This window comes from Somniosus microcephalus, chromosome 3, assembly GCF_052327205.1.
Source record: "Somniosus microcephalus isolate GS21.2 chromosome 3, FLI_Smic_1.0, whole genome shotgun sequence".
Classification (NCBI taxonomy): domain Eukaryota; kingdom Metazoa; phylum Chordata; class Chondrichthyes; order Squaliformes; family Somniosidae; genus Somniosus; species Somniosus microcephalus.
The window spans coordinates 373,785,669-373,810,866 of record NC_140989.1 but is presented as its reverse complement, the minus strand read 5'-3'; positions in this window follow the sequence as shown (position 1 = coordinate 373,810,866).

Below are 25,198 nucleotides of genomic sequence, written 5' to 3'. Positions count from 1 at the left end.
GTGTGGGAGTGTGAAACATTGGGTGAGTGTGGGAGAGTGAAACATTGGGTGAGTGTGGGATTGTGAAACATTGGGTGAGTGTGGGAATGTGAAACATTGGGTGAGTGTGGGAGTGTGAAACATGGGGCGAGTGTGGGAGTGTGAAACATTGGGACAGTGTGGGAGTGTGAAACATTGGGTGAGTGTGAGAGTGTGAAACATTGGGTGAGTGTGCGAGTGTGAAACATTGGGTGAGTGTGAGATTGTGAAACATTGGGTGAGTGTGGGAGTGTGAAACATTGGGTGAGTGTGGGAGTGTGAAACATTGGTTGAGTGTGGGAGTGTGAAACATTGGGCGAGTGTGGGAGTGTGAAACATTGGGTGAGTGTGGGACTGTGAAACATTGGGTGAGTGTGGGAGTGTGAAACATTGGGTGATTGTGGGAGTGTGAAACATTGGGTGAGTGTGGGAGTGTGATACATTGGGTGAGTGTGGGAGTGTGAAGCATTGGGTGAGTGTGGGATTGTGAAACATGGGGTGAGTGTGTGAGTGTGAAACAATGGGTGAGTGTGAGAGTGTGAATCATTGGGTGAGTGTGGGAGTGTGAAACATTGGGTGAGTGTGGGAGTGCGAATCATTGGGGGAGTGTGAAACATTGGGTGAGTGTGTGAGTGTGAAACATTGGGTGAGTGTGAAACATTGGGTGAGTGTGAGCGTGTGAAACATTGGTGAATGTGGGAGTGTGAAAGATTGGGTGAGTGTGGGAGTGTGAAACATTGGGTGAGTGTGGGAGTGTGAAACATTGGGTGAGTGTGAGAGTGTGAAACATTGGGTGTGTGTGGGAGTGTGAGACACTGGGTGAGTGTGGGAGTGTGAAGCATTGGATGAGTGTGGGATTGTGAACCATTGGGTGAGTGTGGGAGTGTGAAACATAGGTTGAGTGTGGGAGTGTGAAACATTGGGCGAGTGTGAGAGTGTGAAACATTGGGTGAGTGTGGGAGTGTGATACATTGGGTGAGTGTGGGAGTGTGAAGCATTGGGTGAGTGTGGGATTGTGAAACATGGGGTGAGTGTGTGAGTGTGAAACAATGGGTGAGTGTGAGAGTGTGAATCATTGGGTGAGTGTGGGAGTGTGAAGCATTGGGTGAGTCTTGGAGTGTGAAACATTGTGTGAGTGTGGGAGTGCGAATCATTGGGTGAGTGTGGGAGTGTGAAACATTGGTGAGTGTGGGAGTGTGAAACATTGGGTGAGTGTGGGAGTGTGAAACATTGGGTGTGTGTGGGAGAGTGAAACATTGGGTGAGTGTGGGAGTGTGAAACATTGGGTGAGTGTGGGAATGTGAAACATTGGGTGAGTGTGGGAGTGTGAAACATTTGGCGAGTGTGGGAGTGTGAAACATTGGGACAGTGTGGGAGTATGAAACATTGGGTGAGTGTGAGAGTGTGAAACATTGGGTGAGTGTGCGAGTGTGAAACATTGGGTGAGTGTGAGAGTGTGAAACATTGGGTGAGTGTGGGAGTGTGAAACATTGGGTGAGTGTGGGAGTGTGAAATATTGGGTGAGTGTGGGAGTGTGAAACATTGGGTGAGTGTGGGAGTGTGAAACATTGTGTGAGTTTGGGAGTGTGAAACATTGGGAGGGTGTGGGAGTGTGAAACATTGGGTGAGTGTGGGATTGTGAAACATTGGGTGAATGTGGGAGTGTGAAACATTGGGTGAGTGTGGGAGTGTGAAACATTGGGTGAGTGTGGGAGTGTGAAACATTGGGTGAGTGTGGGAGTGTGAAACATTGGGTGAGTGTGGGAGTGTCAAACATTGAGTGAGTGTGGGAGTGTGAATCATTGGTTGAGTGTGGGATTGTGAAACATTGGGTGAGTGTGGGAGTGTGAAACATTGGGTGAGTGTGGGAGTGTGAAACATTGGGCGAGTGTGGGAGTGTGAAACATTGGGACAGTGTGGGAGTGTGAAACATTGGGTGAGTGTGGGAGTGTGAAACATTGGGTGTGTGTGAGAGTGTGAAACATTGGGTGAGTGTGGGATTGTGAAACATTGGGTAAGTGTGGGAGTGTGAAACATTGGGTGAGTGTGGGAGTGTGAAACACTGGGTGAGTGTGAAATTGTGAAACATTGGTTGAGTGTGGGAGTGTGAAACATTGGGTGAGTGTGGGAGTGTGAAACATTGGGTGAGTGTGGGAGTGTGAAACATTGGGTGTGTGTGGGAGAGTGAAACATTGGGTGAGTGTGGGAGTGTGAAACATTGGGTGAGTGTGGGAATGTGAAACATTGGGTGAGTGTGGGAGTGTGAAACATTGGGCGAGTGTGGGAGTGTGAAACATTGGGACAGTGTGGGAGTGAAACATTGGGTGAATGTGAGAGTGTGAAACATTGGGTGAGTGTGCGAGTGTGAAACATTGGGTGAGTGTGAGAGTGTGAAACATTGGGTGAGTGTGGGAGTGTGAAACATTGGGTGAGTGTGGGAGTGTGAAATATTGGGTGAGTGTGAGAGTGTGAAACATTGGGTGAGTGTGGGAGAGTGAAACATTGGGTGAGTGTGGGAGTGTGAAACATTGGGTGTGTGTGGGAATGTGAAACATTGGGTGAGTGTGGGAGTGTGAAACATTGGGCGAGTGTGGGAGTGTGAAACATTGGGACAGTGTGGGAGTGTGAAACATTGGGTGAGTGTGAGAGTGTGAAACATTGGGTGAGTGTGCGAGTGTGAAACATTGGGTGAGTGTGAGATTGTGAAACATTGGGTGAGTGTGGGAGTGTGAAACATTGGGTGAGTGTGGGAGTGTGAAATATTGGTTGAGTGTGGGAGTGTGAAACATTGGGTGACTGTGGGAGTGTGAAACATTGGGTGAGTTTGGGAGTGTGAAACATTGGGAGAGTGTGGGAGTGTGAAACATTGGGTTAGTGTGGGATTGTGAAACATTGGGTGAATGTGGGAGTGTGAAACATTGGGTGAGTGTGGGAGTGTGAAACATTGGGTGAGTGTGGGAGTGTGAAACATTGGGTGAGTGTGGGAGTGTGAAACATTGGGTGAGTGTGGGAGTGTGGAACATTGAGTGAGTGAGGGAGTGTGAAATATTGGGAGAGTGTGGGAGTGTGAAACATTGGGTGAGTGTGGGAGTGTGAAACATTGTGTGAGTGTGGGAGTGTGAAACATTGGGTGTGTGTGGGAGTGTGAAACATTGGGTGAGTGTGGGAGTGTGATACATTGGGAGAGTGTGGGAGTGTGAAACATTGTGTGAATGTGAGAGTGTGAAACACTGGGTGAGTGAGGGAGTGTGAAACATTGGGTGAGAGTGGGAGTGTGAAACATTGGGTGAGTGTGAAACTGTGAAACATTGGGTGAGTGTGGGAGAGTGAAACATTGGGTGAGTGTGGGAGAGTGAAACATTGGGTGAGTGTGGGAGTGTGAAACATTGGGTGAGTGTGGGAGTGTGGAACATTGGGTGTGTGTGGGAGTGTGTAACATTGGGTGAGTGTGGGAGTGTGAAACATTGAACGAGTGTGGGAGTGTGAAACATTGGGCAGTGTGGGAGTGTGAAACATTGGGTGAGTGTGGGAGTGTGAAACATTGGGTGTGTGTGAGAGTGTGAAACATTGGGTGAGTGTGGGAGTGTGAAACATTGGGTAAGTGTGGGAGTGTGAAACATTGGGTGAGTGTGGGAGTGTGAAACACTGGGTGAGTGTGAGAGTGTGAAACATTGGGTGAGTGTGGGAGTGTGAAACATTGGGTGAGTGTGGGAGTGTGAAACATTTGGTGAGTGTGGGTGTGTGAAACATTGGGTGTGTGTGGGAGAGTGAAACATTGGGTGAGTGTGGGAGTGTGAAACATTGGGTGAGTGTGCTAATGTGATACATTGTGTGAGTGTGGGAGTGTGAAACATTGGTCCAGTGTGGGAGTGTGAAACATTGGGACAGTGTGGGAGTGTGAAACATTGGGTGAGTGTGAGAGTGTGAAACATTGGGTGAGTGTGCGAGTGTGAAACATTGGGTGAGTGTGAGAATGTGAAACATTGGGTGAGTGTGGGAGTGCGAAACATTGGGTGAGTGTGGGAGTGTGAAATATTGGGTGAGTGTGGGAGTGTGAAACATTGGGTGAGTGTGTGAGAGTGAAACATTGGGTGAGTGTGGGAGTGTGAAACATTGGGCGAGTGTGGGAATGTGAAACATTGGGTGAGTGTGGGAGTGTGAAACATTGGGCGAGTGTGGGAGTGTGAAACATTGGGACAGTGTGGGAGTGTGAAACATTGGGTGAGTGTGAGAGAGTGAAACATTGGGTGAGTGTGTGAGTGTGAAACATTGGCAGAGTGTGAGAGTGTGAAACATTGGGTGAGTGTGGGAGTGTGAAACATTGGGTGAGTGTGGGAGTCTGAAATATTTAGTGAGTGTGGGAGTGTGAAACATTGGGTGAGTGTGGGAGTGTGAAACATTGGGTGAGTTTGGATTGTGAAACATTGGGAGAGTGTGGGTGTGTGAAACATTGGGTGAGTGTGGGATTGTGAAACATTGGGTGAATGTGGGAGTGTGAAACATTGGGTGAGTGTGGGAGTGTGAAACATTGGGTGAGTGTGGGAGTGTGAAACATTGGGTGTGTGTGGGAGAGTGAGACACTGGGTGAGTGTGGGAGTGTGAAGCATTGGATGAGTGTGGGATTGTGAACCATTGGGTGAGTGTGGGAGTGTGAAACATTGGTTGAGTGTGGGAGTGTGAAACATTGGGCGAGTGTGAGAGTGTGAAACATTGGGTGAGTGTGGGAGTGTGATACATTGGGTGAGTGTGGGAGTGTGAAGCATTGGGTGAGTGTGGGATTGTGAAACATGGGGTGAGTGTGTGAGTGAGAAACAATGGGTGAGTGTGAGAGTGTGAATCATTGGGTGAGTGTGGGAGTGTGAAGCATTGGGTGAGTCTTGGAGTGTGAAACATTGTGTGAGTGTGGGAGTGTGAATCATTGGGTGAGTGTGGGAGTGTGAAACATTGGTGAGTGTGGGAGTGTGAAACATTGGGTGAGTGTGGGAGTGTGAAACATTGGGTGTGTGTGGGAGAGTGAAACATTGGGTGAGTGTGGGAGTGTGAAACATTGGGTGAGTGTGGGAGTGTGAAACATTGTGTGAGTTTGGGAGTGTGAAACATTGGGAGGGTGTGGGAGTGTGAAACATTGGGTGAGTGTGGGATTGTGAAACATTGGGTGAATGTGGGAGTGTGAAACATTGGGTGAGTGTGGGAGTGTGAAACATTGGGTGAGTGTGGGAGTGTGAAACATTGGGTGAGTGTGGGAGTGTGAAACATTGGGTGAGTGTGGGAGTGTCAAACATTGAGTGAGTGTGGGAGTGTGAATCATTGGTTGAGTGTGGGATTGTGAAACATTGGGTGAGTGTGGGAGTGTGAAACATTGGGTGAGTGTGGGAGTGTGAAACATTGGGCGAGTGTGGGAGTGTGAAACATTGGGACAGTGTGGGAGTGTGAAACATTGGGTGAGTGTGGGAGTGTGAAACATTGGGTGTGTGTGAGAGTGTGAAACATTGGGTGAGTGTGGGAGTGTGAAACATTGGGTAAGTGTGGGAGTGTGAAACATTGGGTGAGTGTGGGAGTGTGAAACACTGGGTGAGTGTGAAATTGTGAAACATTGGTTGAGTGTGGGAGTGTGAAACATTGGGTGAGTGTGGGAGTGTGAAACATTGGGTGAGTGTGGGAGTGTGAAACATTGGGTGTGTGTGGGAGAGTGAAACATTGGGTGAGTGTGGGAGTGTGAAACATTGGGTGAGTGTGGGAATGTGAAACATTGGGTGAGTGTGGGAGTGTGAAACATTGGGTGAGTGTGGGAGTGTGAAACATTGGGACAGTGTGGGAGTGAAACATTGGGTGAATGTGAGAGTGTGAAACATTGGGTGAGTGTGCGAGTGTGAAACATTGGGTGAGTGTGAGAGTGTGAAACATTGGGTGAGTGTGGGAGTGTGAAACATTGGGTGAGTGTGGGAGTGTGAAATATTGGGTGAGTGTGAGAGTGTGAAACATTGGGTGAGTGTGGGAGAGTGAAACATTGGGTGAGTGTGGGAGTGTGAAACATTGGGTGAGTGTGGGAAGGTGAAACATTGGGTGAGTGTGGGAGTGTGAAACATTGGGCGAGTGTGGGAGTGTGAAACATTGGGACAGTGTGGGAGTGTGAAACATTGGGTGAGTGTGAGAGTGTGAAACATTGGGTGAGTGTGCGAGTGTGAAACATTGGGTGAGTGTGAGATTGTGAAACATTGGGTGAGTGTGGGAGTGTGAAACATTGGGTGAGTGTGGGAGTGTGAAATATTGGTTGAGTGTGGGAGTGTGAAACATTGGGTGACTGTGGGAGTGTGAAACATTGGGTGAGTTTGGGAGTGTGAAACATTGGGAGAGTGTGGGAGTGTGAAACATTGGGTTAGTGTGGGATTGTGAAACATTGGGTGAATGTGGGAGTGTGAAACATTGGGTGAGTGTGGGAGTGTGAAACATTGGGTGAGTGTGGGAGTGTGAAACATTGGGTGAGTGTGGGAGTGTGAAACATTGGGTGAGTGTGGGAGTGTGGAACATTGAGTGAGTGTGGGAGTGTGAAATATTGGGAGAGTGTGGGAGTGTGAAACATTGGGTGAGTGTGGGAGGGTGAAACATTGTGTGAGTGTGGGAGTGTGAAACATTGGGTGTGTGTGGGAGTGTGAAACATTGGGTGAGTGTGGGAGTGTGATACATTGGGAGAGTGTGGGAGTGTGAAACATTGTGTGAGTGTGAGAGTGTGAAACACTGGGTGAGTGAGGGAGTGTGAAACATTGGGTGAGAGTGGGAGTGTGAAACATTGGGTGAGTGTGAAACTGTGAAACATTGGGTGAGTGTGGGAGAGTGAAACATTGGGTGAGTGTGGGAGAGTGAAACATTGGGTGAGTGTGGGAGTGTGAAACATTGGGTGAGTGTGGGAGTGTGGAACATTGGGTGTGTGTGGGAGTGTGAAACATTGGGTGAGTGTGGGAGTGTGAAACATTGAACGAGTGTGGGAGTGTGAAACATTGGGCAGTGTGGGAGTGTGAAACATTGGGTGAGTGTGGGAGTGTGAAACATTGGGTGTGTGTGAGAGTGTGAAACATTGGGTGAGTGTGGGAGTGTGAAACATTGGGTAAGTGTGGGAGTGTGAAACATTGGGTGAGTGTGGGAGTGTGAAACACTGGGTGAGTGTGAGAGTGTGAAACATTGGGTGAGTGTGGGAGTGTGAAACATTGGGTGAGTGTGGGAGTGTGAAACATTTGGTGAGTGTGGGAGTGTGAAACATTGGGTGTGTGTGGGAGAGTGAAACATTGGGTGAGTGTGGGAGTGTGAAACATTGGGTGAGTGTGCTAATGTGATACATTGGGTGAGTGTGGGAGTGTGAAACATTGGTCCAGTGTGGGAGTGTGAAACATTGGGACAGTGTGGGAGTGTGAAACATTGGGTGAGTGTGAGAGTGTGAAACATTGGGTGAGTGTGCGAGTGTGAAACATTGGGTGAGTGTGAGAATGTGAAACATTGGGTGAGTGTGGGAGTGCGAAACATTGGGTGAGTGTGGGAGTGTGAAATATTGGGTGAGTGTGGGAGTGTGAAACATTGGGTGAGTGTGTGAGAGTGAAACATTGGGTGAGTGTGGGAGTGTGAAATATTGGGTGAGTGTGGGAGTGTGAAACATTGGGTGAGTGTGTGAGAGTGAAACATTGGGTGAGTGTGGGAGTGTGAAACATTGGGCGAGTGTGGGAATGTGAAACATTGGGTGAGTGTGGGAGTGTGAAACATTGGGCGAGTGTGGGAGTGTGAAACATTGGGACAGTGTGGGAGTGTGAAACATTGGGTGAGTGTGAGAGAGTGAAACATTGGGTGAGTGTGTGAGTGTGAAACATTGGCAGAGTGTGAGAGTGTGAAACATTGGGTGAGTGTGGGAGTGTGAAACATTGGGTGAGTGTGGGAGTCTGAAATATTTAGTGAGTGTGGGAGTGTGAAACATTGGGTGAGTGTGGGAGTGTGAAACATTGGGTGAGTTTGGATTGTGAAACATTGGGAGAGTGTGGGTGTGTGAAACATTGGGTGAGTGTGGGATTGTGAAACATTGGGTGAATGTGGGAGTGTGAAACATTGGGTGAGTGTGGGAGTGTGAAACATTGGGTGAGTGTGGGAGTGTGAAACATTGGGTGTGTGTGGGAGAGTGAGACACTGGGTGAGTGTGGGAGTGTGAAGCATTGGATGAGTGTGGGATTGTGAACCATTGGGTGAGTGTGGGAGTGTGAAACATAGGTTGAGTGTGGGAGTGTAAAACATTGGGCGAGTGTGAGAGTGTGAAACATTGGGTGAGTGTGGGAGTGTGATACATTGGGTGAGTGTGGGAGTGTGAAGCATTGGGTGAGTGTGGGATTGTGAAACATGGGGTGAGTGTGTGAGTGTGAAACAATGGGTGAGTGTGAGAGTGTGAATCATTGGGTGAGTGTGGGAGTGTGAAGCATTGGGTGAGTCTTGGAGTGTGAAACATTGTGTGAGTGTGGGAGTGTGAATCATTGGGTGAGTGTGGGAGTGTGAAACATTGGTGAGTGTGGGAGTGTGAAACATTGGGTGAGTGTGGGAGTGTGAAACATTGGGTGTGTGTGGGAGAGTGAAACATTGGGTGAGTGTGGGAGTGTGAAACATTGGGTGAGTGTGGGAATGTGAAACATTGGGTGAGTGTGGGAGTGTGAAACATTTGGCGAGTGTGGGAGTGTGAAACATTGGGACAGTGTGGGAGTATGAAACATTGGGTGAGTGTGAGAGTGTGAAACATTGGGTGAGTGTGCGAGTGTGAAACATTGGGTGAGTGTGAGAGTGTGAAACATTGGGTGAGTGTGGGAGTGTGAAACATTGGGTGAGTGTGGGAGTGTGAAATATTGGGTGAGTGTGGGAGTGTGAAACATTGGGTGAGTGTGGGAGTGTGAAACATTGGGTGAGTTTGGGAGTGTGAAACATTGGGAGGGTGTGGGAGTGTGAAACATTGGGTGAGTGTGGGATTGTGAAACATTGGGTGAATGTGGGAGTGTGAAACATTGGGTGAGTGTGGGAGTGTGAAACATTGGGTGAGTGTGGGAGTGTGAAACATTGGGTGAGTGTGGGAGTGTGAAACATTGGGTGAGTGTGGGATTGTGAAACATTGGGTGAATGTGGGAGTGTGAAACATTGGGTGAGTGTGGGAGTGTGAAACATTGGGTGAGTGTGGGAGTGTGAAACATTGGGTGAGTGTGGGAGTGTGAAACATTGGGTGAGTGTGGGAGTGTGAAACATTGAGTGAGTGTGGGAGTGTGAATCATTGGTTGAGTGTGGGATTGTGAAACATTGGGTGAGTGTGGGAGTGTGAAACATTGGGTGAGTGTGGGAGTGTGAAACATTGGGCGAGTGTGGGAGTGTGAAACATTGGGACAGTGTGGGAGTGTGAAACATTGGGTGAGTGTGCGAGTGTGAAACATTGGGTGTGTGTGAGAGTGTGAAACATTGGGTGAGTGTGGGAGTGTGAAACATTGGGTAAGTGTGGGAGTGTGAAACATTGGGTGAGTGTGGGAGTGTGAAACACTGGGTGAGTGTGAAATTGTGAAACATTGGTTGAGTGTGGGAGTGTGAAACATTGGGTGAGTGTGGGAGTGTGAAACATTGGGTGAGTGTGGGAGTGTGAAACATTGGGTGTGTGTGGGAGAGTGAAACATTGGGTGAGTGTGGGAGTGTGAAACATTGGGTGAGTGTGGGAATGTGAAACATTGGGTGAGTGTGGGAGTGTGAAACATTGGGCGAGTGTGGGAGTGTGAAACATTGGGACAGTGTGGGAGTGTGAAACATTGGGTGAATGTGAGAGTGTGAAACATTGGGTGAGTGTGCGAGTGTGAAACATTGGGTGAGTGTGGGAGAGTGAAACATTGGGTGAGTGTGGGAGTGTGAAACATTGGGTGAGTGTGGGAATGTGAAACATTGGGTGAATGTGGGAGTGTGAATCATTGGGCGAGTGTGGGAGTGTGAAACATTGGGACAGTGTGGGAGTGTGAAACATTGGGTGAGTGTGAGAGTGTGAAACATTGGGTGAGTGTGCGAGTGTGAAACATTGGGTGAGTGTGAGATTGTGAAACATTGGGTGAGTGTGGGAGTGTGAAACATTGGGTGAGTGTGGGAGTGTGAAATATTGGTTGAGTGTGGGAGTGTGAAACATTGGGTGACTGTGGGAGTGTGAAATATTGGTTGAGTTTGGGAGTGTGAAACATTGGGAGAGTGTGGGAGTGTGAAACATTGGGTTAATGTGGGATTGTGAAACATTGGGTGAATGTGGGAGTGTGAAACATTGGGTGAGTGTGGGAGTGTGAAACATTGGGTGAGTGTGGGAGTGTGAAACATTGGGTGAGTGTGGGAGTGTGAAACATTGGGTGAGTGTGGGAGTGTGGAACATTGAGTGAGTGTGGGAGTGTGAAATATTGGGAGAGTGTGGGAGTGTGAAACATTGGGTGAGTGTGGGAGTGTGAAACATTGGGTGAGTGTGGGAGTGTGAAACATTGGGTGTGTGTGGGAGTGTGAAACATTGGTTGAGTGTGGGAGTGTGATACATTGGGAGAGTGTGGGAGTGTGAAACATTGTGTGAGTGTGAGAGTGTGAAACACAGGGTGAGTGAGGGAGTGTGAAACATTGGGTGAGTGTGGGAGTGTGAAACATTGGGTGAGTGTGAGACTGTGAAAGACTGGGTGAGTGTGGGAGAGTGAAACATTGGGTGAGTGTGGGAGAGTGAAACATTGGGTGAGTGTGGGAGTGTGAAACATTGGGTGAGTGTGGGAGTGTGAAACATTGGGTGTGTGTGGGAGTGTGAAACATTGGGTGAGTGTGGGAGTGTGAAACATTGGGCGAGTGTGGGAGTGTGAAACATTGGGCAGTGTGGGAGTGTGAAACATTGGGTGAGTGTGGGAGTGTGAAACATTGGGTGTGTGTGAGAGTGTGAAACATTGGGTGAGTGTGGGAGTGTGAAACATTGGGTAAGTGTGGGAGTGTGAAACATTGGGTGAGTGTGGGAGTGTGAAACACTGGGTGAGTGTGAGAGTGTGAAACATTGGGTGAGTGTGGGAGTGTGAAACATTGGGTGAGTGTGGGAGTGTGAAACATTGGGTGAGTGTGGGAGTGTGAAACATTGGGTGTGTGTGGGAGAGTGAAACATTGGGTGAGTGTGGGAGTGTGAAACATTGGGTGAGTGTGCTAATGTGATACATTGGGTGAGTGTGGGAGTGTGAAACATTGGTCGAGTGTGGGAGTGTGAAACATTGGGACAGTGTGGGAGTGTGAAACATTGGGTGAGTGTGAGAGTGTGAAACATTGGGTGAGTGTGCGAGTGTGAAACATTGGGTGAGTGTGAGAATGTGAAACATTGGGTGAGTGTGGGAGTGCGAAACATTGGGTGAGTGTGGGAGTGTGAAATATTGGGTGAGTGTGGGAGTGTGAAACATTGGGTGAGTGTGTGAGAGTGAAACATTGGGTGAGTGTGGGAGTGTGAAACATTGGGCGAGTGTGGGAATGTGAAACATTGGGTGAGTGTGGGAGTGTGAAACATTGGGCGAGTGTGGGAGTGTGAAACATTGGGACAGTGTGGGAGTGTGAAACATTGGGTGAGTGTGAGAGAGTGAAACATTGGGTGAGTGTGTGAGTGTGAAACATTGGCAGAGTGTGAGAGTGTGAAACATTGGGTGAGTGTGGGAGTGTGAAACGTTGGGTGAGTGTGGGAGTGTGAAATATTTAGTGAGTGTGGGAGTGTGAAACATTGGGTGAGTGTGGGAGTGTGAAACATTGGGTGAGTTTGGATTGTGAAACATTGGGAGAGTGTGGGTGTGTGAAACATTGGGTGAGTGTGGGATTGTGAAACATTGGGTGAATGTGGGAGTGTGAAACATTGGGTGAGTGTGGGAGTGTGAAACATTGGGTGAGTGTGGGAGTGTGAAACATTGGGTGTGTGTGGGAGAGTGAAACATTGGGTGAGTGTGGGAGTGTGAAACATTGGGTGAGTGTGGGAATGTGAAACATTGGGTGAGTGTGGTAGTGTGAAACATTGGGCGAGTGTGGGAGTGTGAAACATTGGGACAGTGTGGGAGTGTGAAACATTGGGTGAGTGTGCGAGTGTGAAACATTGGGTGAGTGTGAGAGTGTGAAACATTGGGTGAGTGTGGGAGTGTGAAACATTGGGTGAGTGTGGGAGTGTGAAATATTGGGTGAGTGTGAGAGTGTGAAACATTGGGTGAGTGTGGGAGAGTGAAACAATGGGTGAGTGTGGGAGTGTGAAACATTGGGTGAGTGTGGGAATGTGAAACATTGGGTGAGTGTGGGAGTGTGAAACATTGGGTGAGTGTGGGAGTGTGAAACATTGGGACAGTGTGGGAGTGTGAAACATTGGGTGAGTGTGAGATTGCGAAACATTGGGTGAGTGTGCGAGTGTGAAACATTGGGTGAGTGTGAGATTGTGAAACATTGGGTGAGTGTGGGAGTGTGAAACATTGGGTGAGTGTGGGAGTGTGAAATATTGGTTGAGTGTGGGAGTGTGAAACATTGGGTGACTGTGGGAGTGTGAAACATTGGGTGAGTTTGGGAGTGTGAAACATTGGGAGAGTGTGGGAGTGTGAAACATTGGGTGAGTGTGGGATTGTGAAACATTGGGTGAATGTGGGAGTGTGAAACATTGGGTGAGTGTGGGAGTGTGAAACATTGGGTGAGTGTGGGAGTGTGAAACATTGGGTGAGTGTGGGAGTGTGAAACATTGGGTGAGTGTGGGAGTGTGGAACATTGAGTGAGTGTGGGAGTGTGAAATATTGGGAGAGTGTGGGAGTGTGAAACATTGGGTGAGTGTGGGAGTGTGAAACATTGGGTGAGTTTCGGAGTGTGAAACATTGGGAGAGTGTGGGAGCGTGAAACATTGGGTGAGTGTGGGATTGTGAAACATTGGGTGAATGTGGGAGTGTGAAACATTGGGTGAGTGTGGGAATGTGAAACATTGGGTGAGTGTGGGAGTGTGAAACATTGGGTGAGTGTGGGAGTGTGAAGCATTGGGTGAGTGTGGGAGTGTGAAACATTGGGTGAGCGTGGGAGTGTGAAACGTTGGGTGTGTGTGGGAGTGTGAAACATTGGGTGAATGTGGGAGTGTGAAACATTGGGTGAGTGTGGGAATGTGAAACATTGGGTGAGTGTGGGAGTGCGAAACATTGGGTGAGTGTGGGAGTGTGAAGCATTGGGTGAGTGTGGGAGTGTGAAACATTGGGTGAGTGTGGGAGTGTGAAACATTGGGTGAGTGTGGGAGTGCGAAACATTGGGTGAGTGTGGGAGTGTGAAGCATTGGGTGAGTGTGGGAGTGTGAAACATTGGGTGAGTGTGGGAGTGTGAAACGTTGGGTGTGTGTGGGAGTGTGAAACATTGGGTGAGTGTGGGAGTGTGATACATTGGGAGAGTGTGGGAGTGTGAAACATTGTGTGAGTGTGAGAGTGTGAAACACAGGGTGAGTGTGGGAGTGTGAAACATTGGGTGAGTGTGGGAGTGTGAAACATTGGGTGAGTGTGAGACTGTGAAACATTGGGTGAGTGTGGTAGAGTGAAACATTGGGTGAGTGTGGGAGTGTGAATCATTGGGTGAGTGTGGGAGTGTGAAACATTGGTGAGTGTGGGAGTGTGAAACATTGGGTGAGTGTGGGAGTGTGAAACATTGGGTGTGTGTGGGAGAGTGAAACATTGGGTGAGTGTGGGAGTGTGAAACATTGGGTGAGTGTGGGAATGTGAAACATTGGGTGAGTGTGGGAGTGTGAAACATTTGGCGAGTGTGGGAGTGTGAAACATTGGGACAGTGTGGGAGTATGAAACATTGGGTGAGTGTGAGAGTGTGAAACATTGGGTGAGTGTGCGAGTGTGAAACATTGGGTGAGTGTGAGAGTGTGAAACATTGGGTGAGTGTGGGAGTGTGAAACATTGGGTGAGTGTGGGAGTGTGAAATATTGGGTGAGTGTGGGAGTGTGAAACATTGGGTGAGTGTGGGAGTGTGAAACATTGGGTGAGTTTGGGAGTGTGAAACATTGGGAGGGTGTGGGAGTGTGAAACATTGGGTGAGTGTGGGATTGTGAAACATTGGGTGAATGTGGGAGTGTGAAACATTGGGTGAGTGTGGGAGTGTGAAACATTGGGTGAGTGTGGGAGTGTGAAACATTGGGTGAGTGTGGGAGTGTGAAACATTGGGTGAGTGTGGGATTGTGAAACATTGGGTGAATGTGGGAGTGTGAAACATTGGGTGAGTGTGGGAGTGTGAAACATTGGGTGAGTGTGGGAGTGTGAAACATTGGGTGAGTGTGGGAGTGTGAAACATTGGGTGAGTGTGGGAGTGTGAAACATTGAGTGAGTGTGGGAGTGTGAATCATTGGTTGAGTGTGGGATTGTGAAACATTGGGTGAGTGTGGGAGTGTGAAACATTGGGTGATTGTGGGAGTGTGAAACATTGGGCGAGTGTGGGAGTGTGAAACATTGGGACAGTGTGGGAGTGTGAAACATTGGGTGAGTGTGCGAGTGTGAAACATTGGGTGTGTGTGAGAGTGTGAAACATTGGGTGAGTGTGGGAGTGTGAAACATTGGGTAAGTGTGGGAGTGTGAAACATTGGGTGAGTGTGGGAGTGTGAAACACTGGGTGAGTGTGAAATTGTGAAACATTGGTTGAGTGTGGGAGAGTGAAACATTGGGTGAGTGTGGGAGTGTGAAACATTGGGTGAGTGTGGGAGTGTGAAACATTGGGTGTGTGTGGGAGAGTGAAACATTGGGTGAGTGTGGGAGTGTGAAACATTGGGTGAGTGTGGGAATGTGAAACATTGGGTGAGTGTGGGAGTGTGAAACATTGGGCGAGTGTGGGAGTGTGAAACATTGGGACAGTGTGGGAGTGTGAAACATTGGGTGAATGTGAGAGTGTGAAACATTGGGTGAGTGTGCGAGTGTGAAACATTGGGTGAGTGTGGGAGAGTGAAACATTGGGTGAGTGTGGGAGTGTGAAACATTGGGTGAGTGTGGGAATGTGAAACATTGGGTGAATGTGGGAGTGTGAAACATTGGGCGAGTGTGGGAGTGTGAAACATTGGGACAGTGTGGGAGTGTGAAACATTGGGTGAGTGTGAGAGTGTGAAACATTGGGTGAGTGTGCGAGTGTGAAACATTGGGTGAGTGTGAGATTGTGAAACATTGGGTGAGTGTGGGAGTGTGAAACATTGGGTGAGTGTGGGAGTGTGAAATATTGGTTGAGTGTGGGAGTGTGAAACATTGGGTGACTGTGGGAGTGTGAAATATTGGGTGAGTTTGGGAGTGTGAAACATTGGGAGAGTGTGGGAGTGTGAAACATTGGGTTAATGTGGGATTGTGAAACATTGGGTGAATGTGGGAGTGTGAAACATTGGGTGAGTGTGGGAGTGTGAAACATTGGGTGAGTGTGGGAGTGTGAAACATTGGGTGAGTGTGGGAGTGTGAAACATTGGGTGAGTGTGGGAGTGTGGAACATTGAGTGAGTGTGGGAGTGTGAAATATTGGGAGAGTGTGGGAGTGTGAAACATTGGGTGAGTGTGGGAGTGTGAAACATTGGGTGAGTGTGGGAGTGTGAAACATTGGGTGTGTGTGGGAGTGTGAAACATTGGTTGAGTGTGGGAGTGTGATACATTGGGAGAGTGTGGGAGTGTGAAACATTGTGTGTGTGTGAGAGTGTGAAACACAGGGTGAGTGAGGGAGTGTGAAACATTGGGTGAGTGTGGGAGTGTGAAACATTGGGTGAGTGTGAGACTGTGAAAGACTGGGTGAGTGTGGGAGAGTGAAACATTGGGTGAGTGTGGGAGAGTGAAACATTGGGTGAGTGTGGGAGTGTGAAACATTGGGTGAGTGTGGGAGTGTGAAACATTGGGTGTGTGTGGGAGTGTGAAACATTGGGTGAGTGTGGGAGTGTGAAACATTGGTCGAGTGTGGGAGTGTGAAACATTGGGCAGTGTGGGAGTGTGAAACATTGGGTGAGTGTGGGAGTGTGAAACATTGGGTGTGTGTGAGAGTGTGAAACATTGGGTGAGTGTGGGAGTGTGAAACATTGGGTAAGTGTGGGAGTGTGAAACATTGGGTGAGTGTGGGAGTGTGAAACACTGGGTGAGTGTGAGAGTGTGAAACATTGGGTGAGTGTGGGAGTGTGAAACATTGGGTGAGTGTGGGAGTGTGAAACATTGGGTGAGTGTGGGAGTGTGAAACATTGGGTGTGTGTGGGAGAGTGAAACATTGGGTGAGTGTGGGAGTGTGAAACATTGGGTGAGTGTGCTAATGTGATACATTGGGTGAGTGTGGGAGTGTGAAACATTGGTCGAGTGTGGGAGTGTGAAACATTGGGACAGTGTGGGAGTGTGAAACATTGGGTGAGTGTGAGAGTGTGAAACATTGGGTGAGTGTGCGAGTGTGAAACATTGGGTGAGTGTGAGAATGTGAAACATTGGGTGAGTGTGGGAGTGCGAAACATTGGGTGAGTGTGGGAGTGTGAAATATTGGGTGAGTGTGGGAGTGTGAAACATTGGGTGAGTGTGTGAGAGTGAAACATTGGGTGAGTGTGGGAGTGTGAAACATTGGGCGAGTGTGGGAATGTGAAACATTGGGTGAGTGTGGGAGTGTGAAACATTGGGCGAGTGTGGGAGTGTGAAACATTGGGACAGTGTGGGAGTGTGAAACATTGGGTGAGTGTGAGAGAGTGAAACATTGGGTGAGTGTGTGAGTGTGAAACATTGGCAGAGTGTGAGAGTGTGAAACATTGGGTGAGTGTGGGAGTGTGAAACATTGGGTGAGTGTGGGAGTGTGAAATATTTAGTGAGTGTGGGAGTGTGAAACATTGGGTGAGTGTGGGAGTGTGAAACATTGGGTGAGTTTGGATTGTGAAACATTGGGAGAGTGTGGGTGTGTGAAACATTGGGTGAGTGTGGGATTGTGAAACATTGGGTGAATGTGGGAGTGTGAAACATTGGGTGAGTGTGGGAGTGTGAAACATTGGGTGAGTGTGGGAGTGTGAAACATTGGGTGTGTGTGGGAGAGTGAAACATTGGGTGAGTGTGGGAGTGTGAAACATTGGGTGAGTGTGGGAATGTGAAACATTGGGTGAGTGTGGTAGTGTGAAACATTGGGCGAGTGTGGGAGTGTGAAACATTGGGACAGTGTGGGAGTGTGAAACATTGGGTGAGTGTGCGAGTGTGAAACATTGGGTGAGTGTGAGAGTGTGAAACATTGGGTGAGTGTGGGAGTGTGAAACATTGGGTGAGTGTGGGAGTGTGAAATATTGGGTGAGTGTGAGAGTGTGAAACATTGGGTGAGTGTGGGAGAGTGAAACAATGGGTGAGTGTGGGAGTGTGAAACATTGGGTGAGTGTGGGAATGTGAAACATTGGGTGAGTGTGGGAGTGTGAAACATTGGGCGAGTGTGGGAGTGTGAAACATTGGGACAGTGTGGGAGTGTGAAACATTGGGTGAGTGTGAGAGTGCGAAACATTGGGTGAGTGTGCGAGTGTGAAACATTGGGTGAGTGTGAGATTGTGAAACATTGGGTGAGTGTGGGAGTGTGAAACATTGGGTGAGTGTGGGAGTGTGAAATATTGGTTGAGTGTGGGAGTGTGAAACATTGGGTGACTGTGGGAGTGTGAAACATTGGGTGAATGTGGGAGTGTGAAACATTGGGTGAGTGTGGGAGTGTGAAACATTGGGTGAGTGTGGGAGTGTGAAACATTGGGTGAGTGTGGGAGTGTGAAACATTGGGTGAGTGTGGGATTGTGAAACATTGGGTGAATGTGGGAGTGTGAAACATTGGGTGAGTGTGGGAGTGTGAAACATTGGGTGAGTGTGGGAGTGTGAAACATTGGGTGAGTGTGGGAGTGTGAAACATTGGGTGAGTGTGGGAGTGTGAAACATTGAGTGAGTGTGGGAGTGTGAATCATTGGTTGAGTGTGGGATTGTGAAACATTGGGTGAGTGTGGGAGTGTGAAACATTGGGTGAGTGTGGGAGTGTGAAACATTGGGCGAGTGTGGGAGTGTGAAACATTGGGACAGTGTGGGAGTGTGAAACATTGGGTGAGTGTGCGAGTGTGAAACATTGGGTGTGTGTGAGAGTGTGAAACATTGGGTGAGTGTGGGAGTGTGAAACATTGGGTAAGTGTGGGAGTGTGAAACATTGGGTGAGTGTGGGAGTGTGAAACACTGGGTGAGTGTGAAATTGTGAAACATTGGTTGAGTGTGGGAGTGTGAAACATTGGGTGAGTGTGGGAGTGTGAAACATTGGGTGAGTGTGGGAGTGTGAAACATTGGGTGTGTGTGGGAGAGTGAAACATTGGGTGAGTGTGGGAGTGTGAAACATTGGGTGAGTGTGGGAATGTGAAACATTGGGTGAGTGTGGGAGTGTGAAACATTGGGCGAGTGTGGGAGTGTGAAACATTGGGACAGTGTGGGAGTGTGAAACATTGGGTGAATGTGAGAGTGTGAAACATTGGGTGAGTGTGCGAGTGTGAAACATTGGGTGAGTGTGGGAGAGTGAAACATTGGGTGAGTGTGGGAGTGTGAAACATTGGGTGAGTGTGGGAATGTGAAACATTGGGTGAATGTGGGAGTGTGAAACATTGGGCGAGTGTGGGAGTGTGAAACATTGGGACAGTGTGGGAGTGTGAAACATTGGGTGAGTGTGAGAGTGTGAAACATTGGGTGAGTGTGCGAGTGTGAAACATTGGGTGAGTGTGAGATTGTGAAACATTGGGTGAGTGTGGGAGTGTGAAACATTGGGTGAGTGTGGGAGTGTGAAATATTGGTTGAGTGTGGGAGTGTGAAACATTGGGTGACTGTGGGAGTGTGAAATATTGGGTGAGTTTGGGAGTGTGAAACATTGGGAGAGTGTGGGAGTGTGAAACATTGGGTTAATGTGGGATTGTGAAACATTGGGTGAATGTGGGAGTGTGAAACATTGGGTGAGTGTGGGAGTGTGAAACATTGGGTGAGTGTGGGAGTGTGAAACATTGGGTGAGTGTGGGAGTGTGAAACATTGGGTGAGTGTGGGAGTGTGGAACATTGAGTGAGTGTGGGAGTGTGAAATATTGGGAGAGTGTGGGAGTGTGAAACATTGGGTGAGTGTGGGAGTGTGAAACATTGGGTGAGTGTGGGAGTGTGAAACATTGGGTGTGTGTGGGAGTGTGAAACATTGGTTGAGTGTGGGAGTGTGATACATTGGGAGAGTGTGGGAGTGTGAAACATTGTGTGAGTGTGAGAGTGTGAAACACAGGGTGAGTGAGGGAGTGTGAAACATTGGGTGAGTGTGGGAGTGTGAAACATTGGGTGAGTGTGAGACTGTGAAAGACTGGGTGAGTGTGGGAGAGTGAAACATTGGGTGAGTGTGGGAGAGTGAAACATTGGGTGAGTGTGGGAGTGTGAAACATTGGGTGAGTGTGGGAGTGTGAAACATTGGGTGTGTGTGGGAGTGTGAAACATTGGGTGAGTGTGGGAGTGTGAAACATTGGGCGAGTGTGGGAGTGTGAAACATTGGGCAGTGTGGGAGTGTGAAACATTGGGTGAGTGTGGGAGTGTGAAACATTGGGTGTGTGTGAGAGTGTGAAACATTGGGTGAGTGTGGGAGTGTGAAACATTGGGTAAGTGTGGGAGTGTGAAACATTGGGTGAGTGTGGGAGTGTGAAACACTGGGTGAGTGTGAGAGTGTGAAACATTGGGTGAGTGTGGGAGTGTGAAACATTGGGTGAGTGTGGGAGTGTGAAACATTGGGTGAGTGTGGGAGTGTGAAACATTGGGTGTGTGTGGGAGAGTGAAACATTGGGTGAGTGTGGGAGTGTGAAACATTGGGTGAGTGTGCTAATGTGATACATTGGGTGAGTGTGGGAGTGTGAAACATTGGTCGAGTGTGGGAGTGTGAAACATTGGGACAGTGTGGGAGTGTGAAACATTGGGTGAGTGTGAGAGTGTGAAACATTGGGTGAGTGTGCGAGTGTGAAACATTGGGTGAGTGTGAGAATGTGAAACATTGGGTGAGTGTGGGAGTGCGAAACATTGGGTGAGTGTGGGAGTGTGAAATATTGGGTGAGTGTGGGAGTGTGAAACATTGGGTGAGTGTGTGAGAGTGAAACATTGGGTGAGTGTGGGAGTGTGAAACATTGGGCGAGTGTGGGAATGTGAAACATTGGGTGAGTGTGGGAGTGTGAAACATTGGGCGAGTGTGGGAGTGTGAAACATTGGGACAGTGTGGGAGTGTGAAACATTGGGTGAGTGTGAGAGAGTGAAACATTGGGTGAGTGTGTGAGTGTGAAACATTGGCAGAGTGTGAGAGTGTGAAACATTGGGTGAGTGTGGGAGTGTGAAACATTGGGTGAGTGTGGGAGTGTGAAATATTTAGTGAGTGTGGGAGTGTGAAACATTGGGTGAGTGTGGGAGTGTGAAACATTGGGTGAGTTTGGATTGTGAAACATTGGGAGAGTGTGGGTGTGTGAAACATTGGGTGAGTGTGGGATTGTGAAACATTGGGTGAATGTGGGAGTGTGAAACATTGGGTGAGTGTGGGAGTGTGAAACATTGGGTGAGTGTGGGAGTGTGAAACATTGGGTGTGTGTGGGAGAGTGAAACATTGGGTGAGTGTGGGAGTGTGAAACATTGGGTGAGTGTGGGAATGTGAAACATTGGGTGAGTGTGGTAGTGTGAAACATTGGGCGAGTGTGGGAGTGTGAAACATTGGGACAGTGTGGGAGTGTGAAACATTGGGTGAGTGTGCGAGTGTGAAACATTGGGTGAGTGTGAGAGTGTGAAACATTGGGTGAGTGTGGGAGTGTGAAACATTGGGTGAGTGTGGGAGTGTGAAATATTGGGTGAGTGTGAGAGTGTGAAACATTGGGTGAGTGTGGGAGAGTGAAACAATGGGTGAGTGTGGGAGTGTGAAACATTGGGTGAGTGTGGGAATGTGAAACATTGGGTGAGTGTGGGAGTGTGAAACATTGGGCGAGTGTGGGAGTGTGAAACATTGGGACAGTGTGGGAGTGTGAAACATTGGGTGAGTGTGAGAGTGCGAAACATTGGGTGAGTGTGCGAGTGTGAAACATTGGGTGAGTGTGAGATTGTGAAACATTGGGTGAGTGTGGGAGTGTGAAACATTGGGTGAGTGTGGGAGTGTGAAACATTGGGTGAGTGTGGAAGTGTGAAACATTGGGTGAGTGTGGGAGTGTGAAATATTGGTTGAGTGTGGGAGTGTGAAACATTGGGTGACTGTGGGAGTGTGAAACATTGGGTGAGTTTGGGAGTGTGAAACATTGGGAGAGTGTGGGAGTGTGAAACATTGGGTGAGTGTGGGATTGTGAAACATTGGGTGAATGTGGGAGTGTGAAACATTGGGTGAGTGTGGGAGTGTGAAACATTGGGTGAGTGTGGGAGTGTGAAACATTGGGTGAGTGTGGGAGTGTGAAACATTGGGTGAGTGTGGGAGTGTGGAACATTGAGTGAGTGTGGGAGTGTGAAATATTGGGAGAGTGTGGGAGTGTGAAACATTGGGTGAGTGTGGGAGTGTGAAACATTGGGTGAGTTTCGGAGTGTGAAACATTGGGAGAGTGTGGGAGCCTGAAACATTGGGTGAGTGTGGGATTGTGAAACATTGGGTGAATGTGGGAGTGTGAAACATTGGGTGAGTGTGGGAATGTGAAACATTGGGTGAGTGTGGGAGTGTGAAACATTGGTTGAGTGTGGGAGTGTGAAGCATTGGGTGAGTGTGGGAGTGTGAAACATTGGGTGAGTGTGGGAGTGTGAATCATTGGGTGAGTGTGGGAGTGTGAAACATTGGGTGAGTGTGAGAGTGTGAAACGTTGGGTGTGTGTGGGAGTGTGAAACATTGGGTGAGTGTGGGAGTGTGAAGCATTGGGTGAGTGTGGGAGTGTGAAACATTGGGTGAGTGTGGGAGTGTGAAACATTGGGTGAGTGTGGGAGTGTGAAACGTTGGGTGAGTGTGGGAATGTGAAACATTGGGTGAGTGTGGGAGTGTGAAACATTGGGTGAGTGTGGGAGTGCGAAACATTGGGTGAGTGTGGGAGTGTGAAGCATTGGGTGAGTGTGGGAGTGTGAAACATTGGGTGAATGTGGGAGTGTGAAACGTTGGGTGAGTGTGGGAATGTGAAACATTGGGTGAGTGTGGGAGTGTGAAACATTGGGTGAATGTGGGAGTGCGAAACATTGGGTGAGTGTGGGAGTGTGAAACATTGGGTGAGTGTGGGAGTGTGAAACGTTGGGTGTGTGTGGGAGTGTGAAACATTGGGTGAGTGTGGGAGTGTGATACATTGGGAGAGTGTGGGAGTGTGAAACATTGTGTGAGTGTGAGAGTGTGAAACACAGGGTGAGTGTGGGAGTGTGAAACATTGGGTGAGTGTGGTAGAGTGAAACATTGGGTGAGTGTGGGAGAGTGAAACATTGGGTGAGTGTGGGAGTGTGAAACATTGGGTGAGTGTGGGAGTGTGAAACATTGGGTGTGTGTGGGAGTGTGAAACATTGGGTGAGTGTGGGAGTGTGAAACATAGGTTGAGTGTGGGAGTGTGAAACATTGGGCGAGTGTGAGAGTGTGAAACATTGGGTGAGTGTGGGAGTGTGATACATTGGGTGAGTGTGGGAGTGTGAAGCATTGGGTGAATGTGGGATTGTGAAACATGGGGTGAGTGTGTGAGTGTGAAACAATGGGTGAGTGTGAGAGCGTGAATCATTGGGTGAGTGTGCGAGTGTGAAGCATTGGGTGAGTCTTGGAGTGTGAAACATTGTGTGAGTGTGGGAGTGTGAATCATTGGGTGAGTGTGGGAGTGTGAAACATTGGTGAGTGTGGGAGTGTGAAACATTGGGTGAGTGTGGGAGTGTGAAACATTGGGTGTGTGTGGGAGAGTGAAACATTGGGTGAGCGTGGGAGTGTGAAACATTGGGTGAGTGTGGGAATGTGAAACATTGGGTGAGTGTGGGAGTGTGAAACATTTGGCAAGTGTGGGAGTGTGAAACATTGGGACAGTGTGGGAGTATGAAACATTGGGTGAGTGTGAGAGTGTGAAACATTGGGTGAGTGTGCGAGTGTGAAACATTGGGTGAGTGTGAGAGTGTGAAACATTGGGTGAGTGTGGGAGTGTGAAACATTGGGTGAGTGTGGGAGTGTGAAATATTGGGTGAGTGTGGGAGTGTGAAACATTGGGTGAGTGTGGGAGTGTGAAACATTGTGTGAGTTTGGGAGTGTGAAACATTGGGAGGGTGTGGTAGTGTGAAACATTGGGTGAGTGTGGGATTGTGAAACATTGGGTGAATGTGGGAGTGTGAAACATTGGGTGAGTGTGGGAGTGTGAAACATTGGGTGAGTGTGGGAGTGTGAAACATTGGGTGAGTGTGGGAGTGTGAAACATTGGGTGAGTGTGGGATTGTGAAACATTGGGTGAATGTGGGAGTGTGAAACATTGGGTGAGTGTGGGAGTGTGAAACATTGGGTGAGTGTGGGAGTGTGAAACATTGGGTGAGTGTGGGAGTGTGAAACATTGGGTGAGTGTGGGATTGTGAAACATTGGGTGAATGTGGGAGTGTGAAACATTGGGTGAGTGTGGGAGTGTGAAACATTGGGTGAGTGTGGGAGTGTGAAACATTGGGTGAGTGTGGGAGTGTGAAACATTGGGTGAGTGTGGGAGTGTGGAACATTGAGTGAGTGTGGGAGTGTGAAATATTGGGAGAGTGTGGGAGTGTGAAACATTGGGTGAGTGTGGGAGTGTGAAACATTGGGTGAGTTTCGGAGTGTGAAACATTGGGAGAGTGTGGGAGCCTGAAACATTGGGTGAGTGTGGGATTGTGAAACATTGGGTGAATGTGGGAGTGTGAAACATTGGGTGAGTGTGGGAATGTGAAACATTGGGTGAGTGTGGGAGTGTGAAACATTGGTTGAGTGTGGGAGTGTGAAGCATTGGGTGAGTGTGGGAGTGTGAAACATTGGGTGAGTGTGGGAGTGTGAATCATTGGGTGAGTGTGGGAGTGTGAAACATTGGGTGAGTGTGAGAGTGTGAAACGTTGGGTGTGTGTGGGAGTGTGAAACATTGGGTGAGTGTGGGAGTGTGAAGCATTGGGTGAGTGTGGGAGTGTGAAACATTGGGTGAGTGTGGGAGTGTGAAACATTGGGTGAGTGTGGGAGTGTGAAACGTTGGGTGAGTGTGGGAATGTGAAACATTGGGTGAGTGTGGGAGTGTGAAACATTGGGTGAGTGTGGGAGTGCGAAACATTGGGTGAGTGTGGGAGTGTGAAGCATTGGGTGAGTGTGGGAGTGTGAAACATTGGGTGAATGTGGGAGTGTGAAACGTTGGGTGAGTGTGGGAATGTGAAACATTGGGTGAGTGTGGGAGTGTGAAACATTGGGTGAATGTGGGAGTGCGAAACATTGGGTGAGTGTGGGAGTGTGAAACATTGGGTGAGTGTGGGAGTGTGAAACGTTGGGTGTGTGTGGGAGTGTGAAACATTGGGTGAGTGTGGGAGTGTGATACATTGGGAGAGTGTGGGAGTGTGAAACATTGTGTGAGTGTGAGAGTGTGAAACACAGGGTGAGTGTGGGAGTGTGAAACATTGGGTGAGTGTGGTAGAGTGAAACATTGGGTGAGTGTGGGAGAGTGAAACATTGGGTGAGTGTGGGAGTGTGAAACATTGGGTGAGTGTGGGAGTGTGAAACATTGGGTGTGTGTGGGAGTGTGAAACATTGGGTGAGTGTGGGAGTGTGAAACATAGGTTGAGTGTGGGAGTGTGAAACATTGGGCGAGTGTGAGAGTGTGAAACATTGGGTGAGTGTGGGAGTGTGATACATTGGGTGAGTGTGGGAGTGTGAAGCATTGGGTGAATGTGGGATTGTGAAACATGGGGTGAGTGTGTGAGTGTGAAACAATGGGTGAGTGTGAGAGCGTGAATCATTGGGTGAGTGTGCGAGTGTGAAGCATTGGGTGAGTCTTGGAGTGTGAAACATTGTGTGAGTGTGGGAGTGTGAATCATTGGGTGAGTGTGGGAGTGTGAAACATTGGTGAGTGTGGGAGTGTGAAACATTGGGTGAGTGTGGGAGTGTGAAACATTGGGTGTGTGTGGGAGAGTGAAACATTGGGTGAGCGTGGGAGTGTGAAACATTGGGTGAGTGTGGGAATGTGAAACATTGGGTGAGTGTGGGAGTGTGAA